Source organism: Dipodomys merriami, unplaced genomic scaffold (assembly GCF_024711535.1).
Source record: "Dipodomys merriami isolate MVZ:Mamm:240054 unplaced genomic scaffold, mDipMer1.0.p SCAF_2033, whole genome shotgun sequence".
Classification (NCBI taxonomy): Eukaryota; Metazoa; Chordata; class Mammalia; order Rodentia; family Heteromyidae; genus Dipodomys; species Dipodomys merriami.
The window spans coordinates 50,624-63,858 of NW_027203420.1; the positions used below are offsets into that span (position 1 = coordinate 50,624).

At 33.4% G+C, this 13,235-nt stretch overlaps 1 pseudogene; it reads right to left on the reverse strand.

Annotated features, from left to right (window-relative positions):
• Window positions 1-4,572: 4,572 nt before the first annotated feature.
• LOC138833319 (U6 spliceosomal RNA) lies at window positions 4,573-4,672 on the reverse strand (annotated as a pseudogene).
• Window positions 4,673-13,235: the final 8,563 nt, after the last annotated feature.

Genomic DNA, 13,235 nt, shown 5'->3' on the forward strand with positions numbered 1-13,235 from the left:
TTTCTTGGGAGTAGAGAAAACACAAGATTAATCCATCATTTTCAAATACCTTTATTTTTCTACAAATTCACTCTTATAATTATCAAGATTATAAAACTAACTGAAGTACAGAGCCACAAAGGAAATAATTTAACTGCATCATCTACATTCAAAAAACTGTTACTGGGGCTGGGAAGGTGGCTCAGTGGTAGAGTGCTTGCCTTGCATGCATGAGGCCCTGGGTTCGATTCCTCAGCACCACATAAGCAAACAGGAAAAAGCCGGAAGTGGCGCTGTGGCTCAAGCCGTAGAGCACTAGCCTTGAGCTGAAGAGCTGAGGGACAGTGCCCAGGCCCAGAGTTCAAGGCCCCACGACCGGACCCCAAAAAAAGAAAAAAAAACCTGTTACTAGAAAACAAAGTTATTCTAATAATTAGCTTACCAAATTCACTTATATCCTTTTATTCTATTTCATAATATTTCATAATATTCTATTGCATAAAAAGCCTATATACCCACTTACATCTTCAGATCTTAACATTTATTTCAGAAATGTCTATAGCTCTATAGTCAATGAACTGAAATAATACTAAAAATATTCAAAGGCTTTTCAGAAATTGCAGGATGCTCTCGGGGTTGTTATTTATATTGGAAAAGATATTCGAAAAGCCTTATTTGTTAAAGTTGTGATAGTTACTTTCACAAAGAGCCATTAGTGAGGATCCCATTGCATGTACAAAAGAACTTCAAATGCATCCACAATCTGGAGGTGACACATGCTTTTTGTTTGTTTGTTTTGAAAGGTATATCTAGCAAGCATATCCACAATACTGGTTTTCAGTCAATATGATGAGATATTCAAACCAAATAAATACAGGGTTGATTATCTTAGTGAGAATAGATATAATGTTACAAAGAAAGTTATTTTCAACAGAAATCCAGAAAGAGTTTATTCACCTTGTGTTTCACAGGAATAACCAGAGAGTAATACCTGTTTGGTCAAGTCAGTCAAACTCACTCCATGAGTATATCTTAAAAGTATAACCAATTTAAGAGGTCAAATACATATTTTGTACTGACAGTCATCTTACAGCAATAACTTACTACCTAATTATATCTGTATCTTCTTACCTAACATATAATAAGAGCTGAAAGTGGTCTCTTTTATCTAACTTAATGTTGTATATGCTTTGATTATGATGATGATATTATTTGACAAATAAAATGTACAGAAGGGTGGCTCCACAGAAATGACATGACAGAACACTGATAAATAAAAACATTGCAACACAGTTAGCTCTTTTGAGCCTCACCTTGTCCACATTGGCAAGCAACATTGCAACAGCACACGCACACATATACACATACACACGTGTGCACATGTACACACATATACTTGCATGCTAAATTCAGGGTTTAGTACAAAAAAGTACAAATAAAATTTTAGTGATTAGGACAAATGTTAATTTGCCTTATTACAAAATAATACACAATCCAGTCACCATGGGTGTCACATTTTACTTGCCTCGCCACATGTGACCACTTAATTTATTTTAATTAATTAATTAATTCATTTGTTTGGTGCTAATACTAGGCTTGAACTCATGGCCTGGCTCTGTCCCAGAATTTGTTGTTTTTTTGTTGTAGTTTTCTCAAGCCTAGAATTTTACTGCTTGTCCCACAGCTCCATTTCTAGCTTTTGCTGGTTACTTTCAAATCAGAATTTAATGGACTTTTTTTTGCTTGGTTTGGTTTCAAACCACAATCCTCAGATTTCATCTTTCTGATTAGCTAGGATAAACACATGAGCCACAAGTGTGGCTTCTAGTTTTTCCTCTATAGCTATCTAATACACATATTAGATAGTAATTTAAAACTTAGAGTATAGAAGCAAGTTGTACAGTGATGATATTGTCTTGTCAGAAATTTAAGCTAGTAAATTTCTTCTTAAAACCATAAACAAAAATACCATGGTATAATATAAGAGAACTCACTATTGAACATATGAGCTTTAAGAGCTTTCTAATAGATCCATTATTTGTTACCCAACATTAGAAAAAACTATATAATGCAGTAGTAAAATAGAAGTCCTTTGTAGGAATACTTAATTACCTTGTTTTAAAGATACTTGTTTTCATCCAAAAAAGTAGGCCTGTCTATTGTCTTCATGTGATTTTGATGATTGAAGGTGCTTAATGAGAAGTCAAAGTGTATTACTAATCCTTTGCTATCAATTAAATCTCACCTTTTCTTCTTGGAACTTATAATTATTAAAGAAATAGTTCAGAATCAGCAAGCAATAGTTCAGATTCACACTTCCAGTGCAAGTGGATCACCAGTACTTAATCCTTGATACCATTTTCCACAAAGTTTTGTCACAGATACAATCGGTCTGCCTTCTCTAGCTGCTTTCCTAGCCTGGACCTATTCCTTCACTCTACAGGAAAAGTGTGATTCAACTGATTTCAGTCAGATCTGTTACTAGAATTATCAAGGATTTAGATTTTTGTCTGTAATTTGGTCAAAGCTATGTCTCTTTATGTAGGCTAATAAAAATGTATTTACTAATTTCAAGAAAATTCATAAATTCCATTTCCACCTCTTTTAAAAAATAAAATTGTTTGCTCTATAAATTGATTAGAGGCATGGATTTTGTGGCTAGCTAGGTCATTGTACATCTGTCTCTCTCTTCCTCTCTCCCTTTCATGGATCTCATAGATAATGTGACTGCTCCATAATTATCCTAATTTATTTTGCTTTTATATTTTTGGTTGCATCATTTCACTTTCTGCTCTGCCATTTCCCAAATCATTTACATAGAAGGCATTATTTCATATTTTCTCATTCCTATAATAAGCTGCACATGAAGACACCACTGGTCCCATTTTCAGTCTGTACCTTTGAATATGGAGGAAACCTTTCCTTTGCTCTCTATGAATTACCTACTCTCCAGTTAGAATAATTTCCAATAGTAAAATTGGAAAAAGAGAAAGAAAATCATGGTGAAATAACAGATGTAGAAAATTCACTGTATTTTTCTGACCAGTTCAACCAACGTGAACTATTCTGGAATACATGTGCACCCCATTCCCACTGGTACTCACTGTCTCTGGTTAGGCAATTCTGATGAAGACAAGGAACAAGATGAAAAAGTGAGGAATGATATCATTTGCAAAAAAATGGAGAAGTATTAAAACAAATTTTTGTTTGGGCTGCTGAAAATAATTGGCTTACTACAGTGCAGACACTGCTTTCCTAAAAGGCCACTCATGTGAATACTAGGGATGATGATGAGTATACCTCTCTTCATCGGGAAGCCTCCAGTGGGCACTTAGACATGGTCCATGAGTTGGTGGCTCAAGGCAGATATTCATGCAATTACTGTGAATGGCTAGACACCCCTGCACAGTGCTTATATGTTGAATAATACCAGAGTGGCTGCTTCCTTAGTTCACATTGAGGCAGATACCAATGCCCAAAGTAAAGTCCTCTTGACTCCCTTTCATCTTGCTGCTTGGAATAGAAATATCAAAGATATGCTGGATTGCCTTCTATTGAAGCATTATATCAAACCAGGTCTGAAGAACGACTTGGAAGAAACTGCATTTAATATTGCCAAAAGGATAAATATGTATCACTACCTCTTTTAAATTGTGGAAGGCTGTAAAAATTGTTCTCCTAACTCATAATGGTTTGGTTAAGATTCTTAAATTTCAAAAATGCAAATCCATCTTTGTGTCTGTACAAAATATTTTCACAAGACAAAGCAACAGCAATATCTTACTTTAAAAATTCATGGATTCCATAGTATTCTTCAAGTGAATTGCCTGACTTTGATGTCAAAATGTATTCAAGAGTTGTTTGTATACATCTATAATGATTTCTGCAGGGTTTGTCATTTTTAAATCAGAAATCACTTTAACTTATCTGTTGAAATGAGTAGTACAGAAACTAAAAATATTTCTGGTGCTTGTATGAAAAAAGTATATTTTAAAATACTCTGTATTTTGTTTGTATAATGTCCATAATCTATTTAATTCTCTCCTAGATATAATACTTTGAATTATACATTGTTTTATAATATATAGGTTCGTTAATAAATGTGTTATTTCAGATAGCATTCCATATAGAAAAAGTTTAAGATTCCTTTTTTTTCCTAGGTCCTTATAGTATTTTATTTCTTTGGGATAAAATGACAATGTTATCCAATTTCAAATGTTTTGTAAAGATTATGCTATGTAAAGGCCATTCTAAGGTGAGGATTTAACACACTGATGTCAAACTAACTTTCAGTTCAATGAATTACATATATTGTTACATTTGCCTTTTTAAATTTTTTATTGTGAAAATACTGTACAGAGGGGTTACAATTACATGGGCAAGATAATGAGTACATTTTTTATCAAGCATTGTAGCCTCCTCCTGTATTTACCCTTCCCATCCATTCCCATCCTTCCCCTGCTTCCCCACTCAATCCTCCCTGCTACCCCTCCACCAGCACAAAGTTGTAAAGTTCATTTTTCGACATAACGACTTGTATTTTTGTAATAAATTTTTTAATGACTGTTTTTCATTTCTTGCATCTCAAGAATGAAAAATATGGAATATTTCACAAATTTTCATATCATCCTTGTGCAAGTGCCATGATAATCTCTATATTGTAGTAATTTGGGTAAACGTCCTGCTGAAGCATGTAGTATCCTGTAAATTTAAGTAGTTATTGATGCAATCTTTATACAGGCATATATCCTTGGTTGACTGTTTGTAACTAGGAAACCTTATTGTTCCTAAAAATGTTATTGATCTTACTTCTCTAAAATTCTGTGTATATTGGGAAAAGCTAATATTGTTTGGTCGATTGCTCACATTTGCAATTTTTTTTAATTGTATTTTATTTTATTTGAGAACATACTGTACAGAGGGGCTACAATTACATGGGCAGGATAATGCATACATTTCTTACCAAGCATTGCAGCCTCCTCCTTTGTTTACCCTTCACTTCCCTTCCCCGCCTCCCCTCTCCCCCCACCCAATTTTACCCCCTCCCCCCAACCAATTATACCCCCCTCCCCCCCCACACCGACATTGTAAAGCTGGTTTTGACATGACATTTTGTACTTCTCATTGTTGCAACAGGTCCACCTGAATCCTTAAACGACTTGTTTGTCCCCATCTCCTCCACATGTTATACTGACATCAAATATAGTGAAAGCGGGGGTTACACTGTGGGGGAGGGACATACAAAGCAACAAAGAAATAATCTTATAAATGCGTTAGAAACACATGCATGAAAGAAACGAAAACATTAAAATGCATATTTAAGGGTTCATTTTCCTAACATCACATTATCTGACCTTTTCCGCTTGACTCATACCTATACTAGATATTGCAAATAAGGGAAACCATGGGACCGATGCTTCCTTGGGCCTGGCTTACTTCACTTAATATAATTTTTTCCAAGTTTTTCCATTTCCTAACAAATGGGGAAATGTCATTCTTTCTGATGGAGGCATAGAATTCCATTGTGTATATATACCACATTTTCTTGATCCATTCATCTACTGAGGGGCATCTGGGTTGGTTCCATATCTTAGCTATGGTAAATAATGCTGCAATAAACATAGTTGTGCTGGTAGCTTTAGTGTGGTCTTGTTTGTAAACATTTGGGTAAATGCCCAAAAGTGGGATTGCTGGATCATAGGGGAGATCTATGTGAAGTCTTTTGAGGAACCTCCATACTGCTTTCCAAAGTGGTTGAACAAGTTTACATTCCCACCAACAATGAAGTAAGGTTCCTTTCTGTCCACATCCCCTCCAGCATCTGTTGTTGTTAGAGTTCTTGATTTTTAAATTTGATCATACTTTGAAGCCTTTATAGCTAGGTCAAAGGTGATTGTTTTTCAAGTACTTATTTATAAACTGAGTTAGCTTTGTGGAGCTAATGGATTCAAAGTAAGCCTTGCTTAAGAGCTACTTCTAAACTTCTGCAGCTTAAAAATTCCTAAATGATGTCTTACTGGTATAAATGTCTACCTGACCCTTTACTCTTCTTCCCTGTAGCAACAGACCAACCAGAATATCTTACCCTGACAGCATAGATTTTCTTATTGGAACAAAACTAATATTAGTTAAAAGGGATCATAGAGAGATAAACAGTTAAGACAGAATCATTTAGACTAGAAGGTATTTTATCAAAATATAATTGTTTTTTATACCTAACATTTCAATAGGAGCTAAAGCCAAGAAGGTGAAAAAAAAATTCACATGCATGATTACCAAATGTCCTGGCCAATCTACCATCCATCCAGGCAGGAATTTACACTACTGCCTTTCTTTCATCAAATATTTTCATAGTTACAAGAGAAGTCTATATGTTTCTCCTCGATATTAGGCCTTAAATTGGTAATGTTTTAATCACAGTGTTTCCTCTTGTCTCTAGGCTGTAAATCTCCAAATGGTAAAGTTTTAGGTCCAACTCTACCAAACACTGAGGTAGAAATAATGGAATAATATTTTAAAACACAGTTGCCTTTGATACCCTAACCACAACAGAACATTGCAAAACATGTGCCTTTTTTCTTATATTTTATAGTTATATATTTTATATTTATACGTGCTGATATTTTTTCACACAGTGAAACTTACTAGAATTAATTGATAATTTGACAAATAAATAGATATTTATTACAATAAATAGATTTGAATATAAATAATAAGGTTTAGAATGTACATTAGAATATAAAAAGTATCAATGCAATGTCTTTGGTATAAAGTTGTGATATGTTCTAAGTATTCTTGGTCTTTTGAATTCACATTGTAAAAAAAAAACAATTGTTTTCCTCTAATCTATAAGGGATTTTGCTCTGCTGCTCTGTTTATTGTTTTAACTCACTGGTTGCAAAATGTTTTTCTCTATATTTCTGAAGCATTTCTACTTATTGTACCCAAATTTTGCTGATATGATATCTAAAAGGTATTATTCTTCTGCAGGACCAATGGGTCCTAGGATCCCAGGTCTTAGTTATCCTCTTCATCTGATAACAAGGGGAAGATTTCTCACCGAGGCTCATGAAACTTGCCAACAGAAATTAATTGAAAATCCATCTCAATTCCTTATGACACCGGAATTAGTGGTAAGCAATTGTGTAATGCAATGCAACTTAAAATGAAAGATGAGATCACAAAATCTGAGAGAAAGTACAGTAATTCAAACTTTCAATTAACAAATGACCAGCCCATATGAGTGACCAAGATCACAAATGTCACAAAATTATTTTTAATACCCCTCTTCTAATGATTACTCCAAGATTTCAGTCCAGCATAAGTAGGCAAAAAAAATAGTTCCTAGAACGATAGATCCATAATTGGTCTACCAAGGCTAGGAAAACTTGACTTACAGGTCAAATATAATTCACAAAACCATTAATTGAGAAGATCGTTAATGCTTCAAAATACTGGTACTTCAGTAAAACTTGTTTCTGTAGAATAAAAATGTTATCAGTCTCAAACCAATGATAACCTACACTTAATCTCCTGAAAACATATTCCTTTTCAAATAATCTCTTAAAAATCACATTCACCAAAATAACATTTGACAAGTAGACAATATTGACATTACAAAATTTTTCAAGTTTAGGGTGCAAGTTACAATAGAGTTGTTTTATTTACCCAGCACTAACGCCAAACCGGTTCAACCATTCATTAAAGTTTAGAAATAGTACCACCCACCATTTGTGTTGTTCAGTAGGTGCCTTACAGAAATGTGTCAAATAGAAAAACCTCCCATAATTCAAACCCAAACACTAGCTAATAAAGTAAGTTTAATCACTTACTAAGGTACATTTTAAAAAGTCACAAATAGTTGCTTTATCATATGTTGTTTTATATTTTACCTATCAGTTTAACATAGTAAGAAATATGACTTAAAGTCATGAATATGGGTACTCATCAGAGATGTGACAAACATAAAATCTGTCTTCTATTTCTACCATATTCCTGTATAGTAGTAAATCGTAGTCTTCTTTTTCCAAAACTTATAGGTAGTAGAAAATATTATCCCATGTAAAATAAAATAATCACAAACCTTTTTCAAAGCCATTTATAAAATTTGGTAGTTAGGAATATATTCTAAGCCATTTTTAAACTTTCTTGTTGACTAAAGATTAATCTTACAAATGGATGAGAATAAAATCATGTCTAGGTGCTTCACGTCTCCAGTCTTGCAAATTGTTATTGCAGATTAATGAATTATGGAAATATAAGCTGACATCAGTTCAAGTGTACGAAGGATTGAAACTCCATGGATAGTATATAAACCTTTCAAAATATTAACAGTTTAACAGAATGACTATCAGGAAGTTGAAACCAGAGAGGAATAATAGTAAAGACAGAATGAATGAAAAATGGAACAAGGGGCAAGTACAGCTAGAATACTCAATGTACACATGTGATAAAGGAAGTGATAAATCTGAAATACATCTTGGAGAAGGGCTTGGTTGAGAATGATAGAAGGAGTCACTCTGATCCAGGAGCATTGGACAATTAGATGGACATATTTATTGTAATACACTTGCACAACCTTTTGAAATTTAATTAAAAAACACAACAAAAAACAAAAACACACAAAAATCATAACCAAACAGCAATCTCTAGAGAGGATGTATATGACCTCTCAAAATTTTAAATAGTTCATGAAGGGTAATCTTGGGAATAGCAAACAAAGCTGTTCAAAGAAGGCAGTTTGGGGTAGCAGAGAATTTTGAACAGATTTAAGTAGATTATCTAAGGTTGTGAATCACCTACATCTGCTGCAAATATTTTCTTCTGTGAGTTCTCTTTGTCTGCAATGGATACTCCAGTCCTCAGCCACACTTGATAGCTTGTGAAGATAGAATGGAAGAAACAAGATCAAGAATCCATTACTCCACTGTAGACAGAAGAGTCCTCTATGTTTTCTCTCATCTCTCTTCACTACTCTTTCTTCATACTTTTAAGTCAAGTGATTTTGAATTATATCTTTCATTCTTTGCTCTGGCAAAGTAATTAGCCAAACTAATTTCCTAAATATTATTTGCCATTTTTTTCTACCATGCTGTTTACTTGTCCAAGGGAGTCCATTAAGCTTCACCCTTGCATTTGGTTGCCACGAAAATCCAACATCTATGTTAATGAGGACAAACTCTAATGTAAAACTTTGTCTCCAAAAAACCGATCCAAGAAGCTGTGATCACAAATATTTAGCTATACTTTTTCTTTTACCTTGAAAGTCTTCTTGTGTCTAAAGTTCCACAAAAATAAGTACTCCACTACTTTTTGGTTCAATCATTTCTAACCTCAAAGATATATTTTGCTAACAAGATGCTTAGAGGAAACTGAAGTATACTCCACTTTTATGTTCTCTCTTAAGACTCTCCTTAGATACCATATCAGGATCAGTGAAGTTATTCTTTGCAAAATTATTTCAATAGATTATTTTTTCTTAGTCTTGCATTTGCTCAGCAAGATGTATGGAATAGAATAGAGTTAAATCATCCATACCTTGGGTAACAGTGTCTATTACAAAGGACAATGCTTCTATGTCCTAATTCTATGTCCTCCTCTTAGCTCTTCCCTGATTTCCAATTAAGCACAGCTTCTTGACTTCAAGTCCAGTGAAGCTGAAAGACTATAAGATCTCCTCCCCACCCCACCCCGCTACATCTTCATGGTTTCTCTTTTAAAACTCTTTTAAGTTGCCTCATTTGGACGTAGAATTTATTTTCCTGTCCTCATTCAAACTGTTCTACATTGTAGTGATCCAAATAGGCTCTGTAAAATCACTTTAGGTAGCAAAAATATTAAGACAATCTATATCAAAATTTTTGGCCTCCCTCCACTGCTGAAGTCAGTATGCTTAGATAGGGCTTCTAAGAACATTGTTTTCTTACCCTTTCCATTTTCTCAATTCTTTTCTGATCCCAAACTTTTTGGCTTATGTAATAAGAGAAGTCTTCACTACCTCATGTTAATAAGGATATTATTTTTTGTGAGCTACTTAGAAATGTGTAATCATTGGCGTAACCAATCAGATTTTTTTCTGTGTTTCAGTGCTTCACATGCAAAGACATTGTGGAAAGTGTTACAAACAGAAAAGTGTGAACCCAATACCTTCTTTCATTTTGAAGGGCCCTTTCTCCCTAAATATTTTGACCCAAATTATCTTTTTCAAAGAATAATTTGGGTAATTAAAGGTCAATTCACAAAATTTGATGTCTTAGTTTTCTTAAGAACTTTGAATTTCACACAGTGAGAGTATATTTCCCGGGTAAGGACAATTCTCAAGGGAACCTACAGGATTTACAGTAAGGTTTCTGATACCTGTCATAATTTTTAAACTCTTTTGAAATTCCTTTATCAGAATCACGTTTTCCCTAATCCTAATTCAACCTTTTCCATCAAAAACAGTAACATGTTGTTGATATGATATAGTGTCCATGCAACTATTATTTTCCAGTGGCTTTATGTGTATATATGAACATATAAGCTGATGCTGAGCAAAATGAACTCCAAGGTATGGAAACAGAGATTTTTTTGCAGTTGTTTTTAATGTACTATGTGATTTCTATTTTCTTTGGGTTTTCCACCTATGGTTTGGCATCAGCTGTATTTGATTTTGTGCCCTGTGTATTGTGTATACATTTACCTTAATTAGGGAAGGGAAGAGGAACAACAAAATTGCAAGACAAAGGACAAAGGGCAAGCCAATGCAATAACAATACTCAAAAGACAATATGTTGGAAATGTATATTAAAACTTGTGAGGAGTATTGAGGTGAAAGAAAACTGTAAGAAAAATGAAAGAGGGGGTAAAAAGTTTGAAAAGTTATGTTTTCACTACCTTACAATTACTGTAACCCATTGTTCACCAATTTGACAATAAAATTAAATTAAAAAATAAGCTACATAAAAAATAATTTCACTGTATTGTTATAGTAAATATTATTTTATGTAGTAACTTTTTAAAAATCAATATTATTTGGCATCTAATTTGAATTGATTACTCCTTTTTTTATCAGAGAGTCATCAACTTGAATGTTATACAACTAGACAATATTTTCACAATAAACTTGACAATATTTTGAAAAAAGGGAAAATTTAGTACTTTCTCATACTAAAACTGAATGTTGTTTAATTCTATGGAAACCCATAACTTTTAAAAGTAAATGAGTTGTTAAGAGGACAGAATATATGTGTTCCTCAAAATACCTATGACTAATAACTACTCATTTTCAAATTCTGAACATTCCATACCTAAGCGATTCAAAACAGTACCTGTTTGCATGTTATGTAATTTTGCAATAGATGCAGTTTCCAATGGAGTGTTACAGATTGAGAAGTCAACAGAAAAATAGCCACATTCTGGTAGAGGAAAAAATTATGAAGCATCTGTAATTAATTCTTCAAGAGTAAGCAAATTTTATCAGAGAAAGCTATAATTTCTATGAACCATCAATCCAAAGATTTATGCCATAAAGTCATCCTAGTCCAATAATTTCCAACTTGTAAAGTGCACCTTAATATTCCCTTAATTCACATCATGAATAGCTTATCTCTATTGTGAAAAAAATACTACACCTCTGATAATGTGATTCTCTCCTTCTTCTGGAAAGAATACTACAATTAACTGGGTTGCATCACTTTTCCCCCAGTAAGATTCTTGAGATCAGAACACTTGCAAATGTTATTTATATTTATACTTTTTTAAACTATCACAGATATTTAGGATGCTAAGGTCAGAAGATTATGGTTCAAATATCCAATAAACTCAGAAAAATTCAGACACAAGTGGCACTGAGATTGAAGTGGTAGCACACGAGCCTTGAGCATAAACAGGCTCAGAGACAGTTCCCAGGCCCAGATTTCAAGCCCTAGGACAAACCAATAAAACAAAAACAAACCCCAAATGTAGCATTTTTCTCATTGTATACAGAGGCACGTAATTAAGGAAATTGTTTCCTGTGTTACATATAGGTAGAAGAAAGAAGATGTCACACAATTATTCTCTTCATACAATGTTATACAAAACCCTCAAAAATTGCAATTTTTCTATATTTATAAATTAATATCAATTTGTTGGCAACTCTGTCTAGATTATTTACATTATCATTTTATACATGAATTGTTGGAATTTTCTATTAACTAAGATCTAATTATAACTCTCTTGAAAGCATATTCTAGGCAAATAGAATGCCAGAATCATTTGTGAATTTGTTAATTAAACCCTCTACTCAAAAAGAATTTTGTAGTATCCTATAAAATATGAAATTAGAAGCAAAACTAAAATATTTATGTTAACTCTAAATTCTAATTTAGCATGATCTACAAAGTCCTGCTTTAGATGAACTTTGAAATTTCTCTAGGCTTAAGATTTTGTAATCCTTCCTCATTTCTTTGGAATCCAACAGAATGATGCTTACTTACTTTTTCAAATTTTGGGTGGGAATCATGAGCCATTTTGAATCTAGGAATGTTCTGGAATGAAGAGAGCATTTAAAACAAAACTGAAGATTATATACGAGTTGCATTTCAATAGGAAACTTGACTTCTCAAAATATAATAACAAAATTAGCCCAAACTTCCAACTGTGTATTCCTTTCTTGTTGTTTGGTTTGTTTTATTAGACAAAATTATACTACCTGGTCCAGGAAATGTATCACTATTTAATTCCACTCTCTAATCTCCTGCCTTAGTCTGAGTGCTAGAATTCCAGGTTTGTATCACATTGCCCTGCCATGTTTGTTGGTTTATTTAATCTAGACATAGACTAGCAATTCTGAACTTCTCCAATGATATTATCCACTAGACAGACTGCTCAGAGTGTTTATGTACTATTTTAGAAGATCTTCTAACATTTGACACAGGATATGATCATTTTCAGATGCACCTGCTGGGATCTCTGATTCATTCGATCCCTTTAATAGTAATTACTTGACTCTCTTACTATCTCTCGTCCCTACCTATGTAATAGTCTCAAACTTTTTTGAAGAAAGTTCATGAGGACTTTCTAATATTAAAATTCATCTCTTAATTCTTACTCAGGACATATTTTCTATTGCTATTTTTAAACTTTTCTACATATTCTAAGAGTTGTTTCATTTGTGTATTTGTGTGTACACATATAAGTGCCTCTGTGTGTATGTGTATGTTTGTATGTATGTATGCAAAAGCCTCAAGCTCTTATTCATCAATCTTGCTCATGCCTGGTATTCCATCACCTGA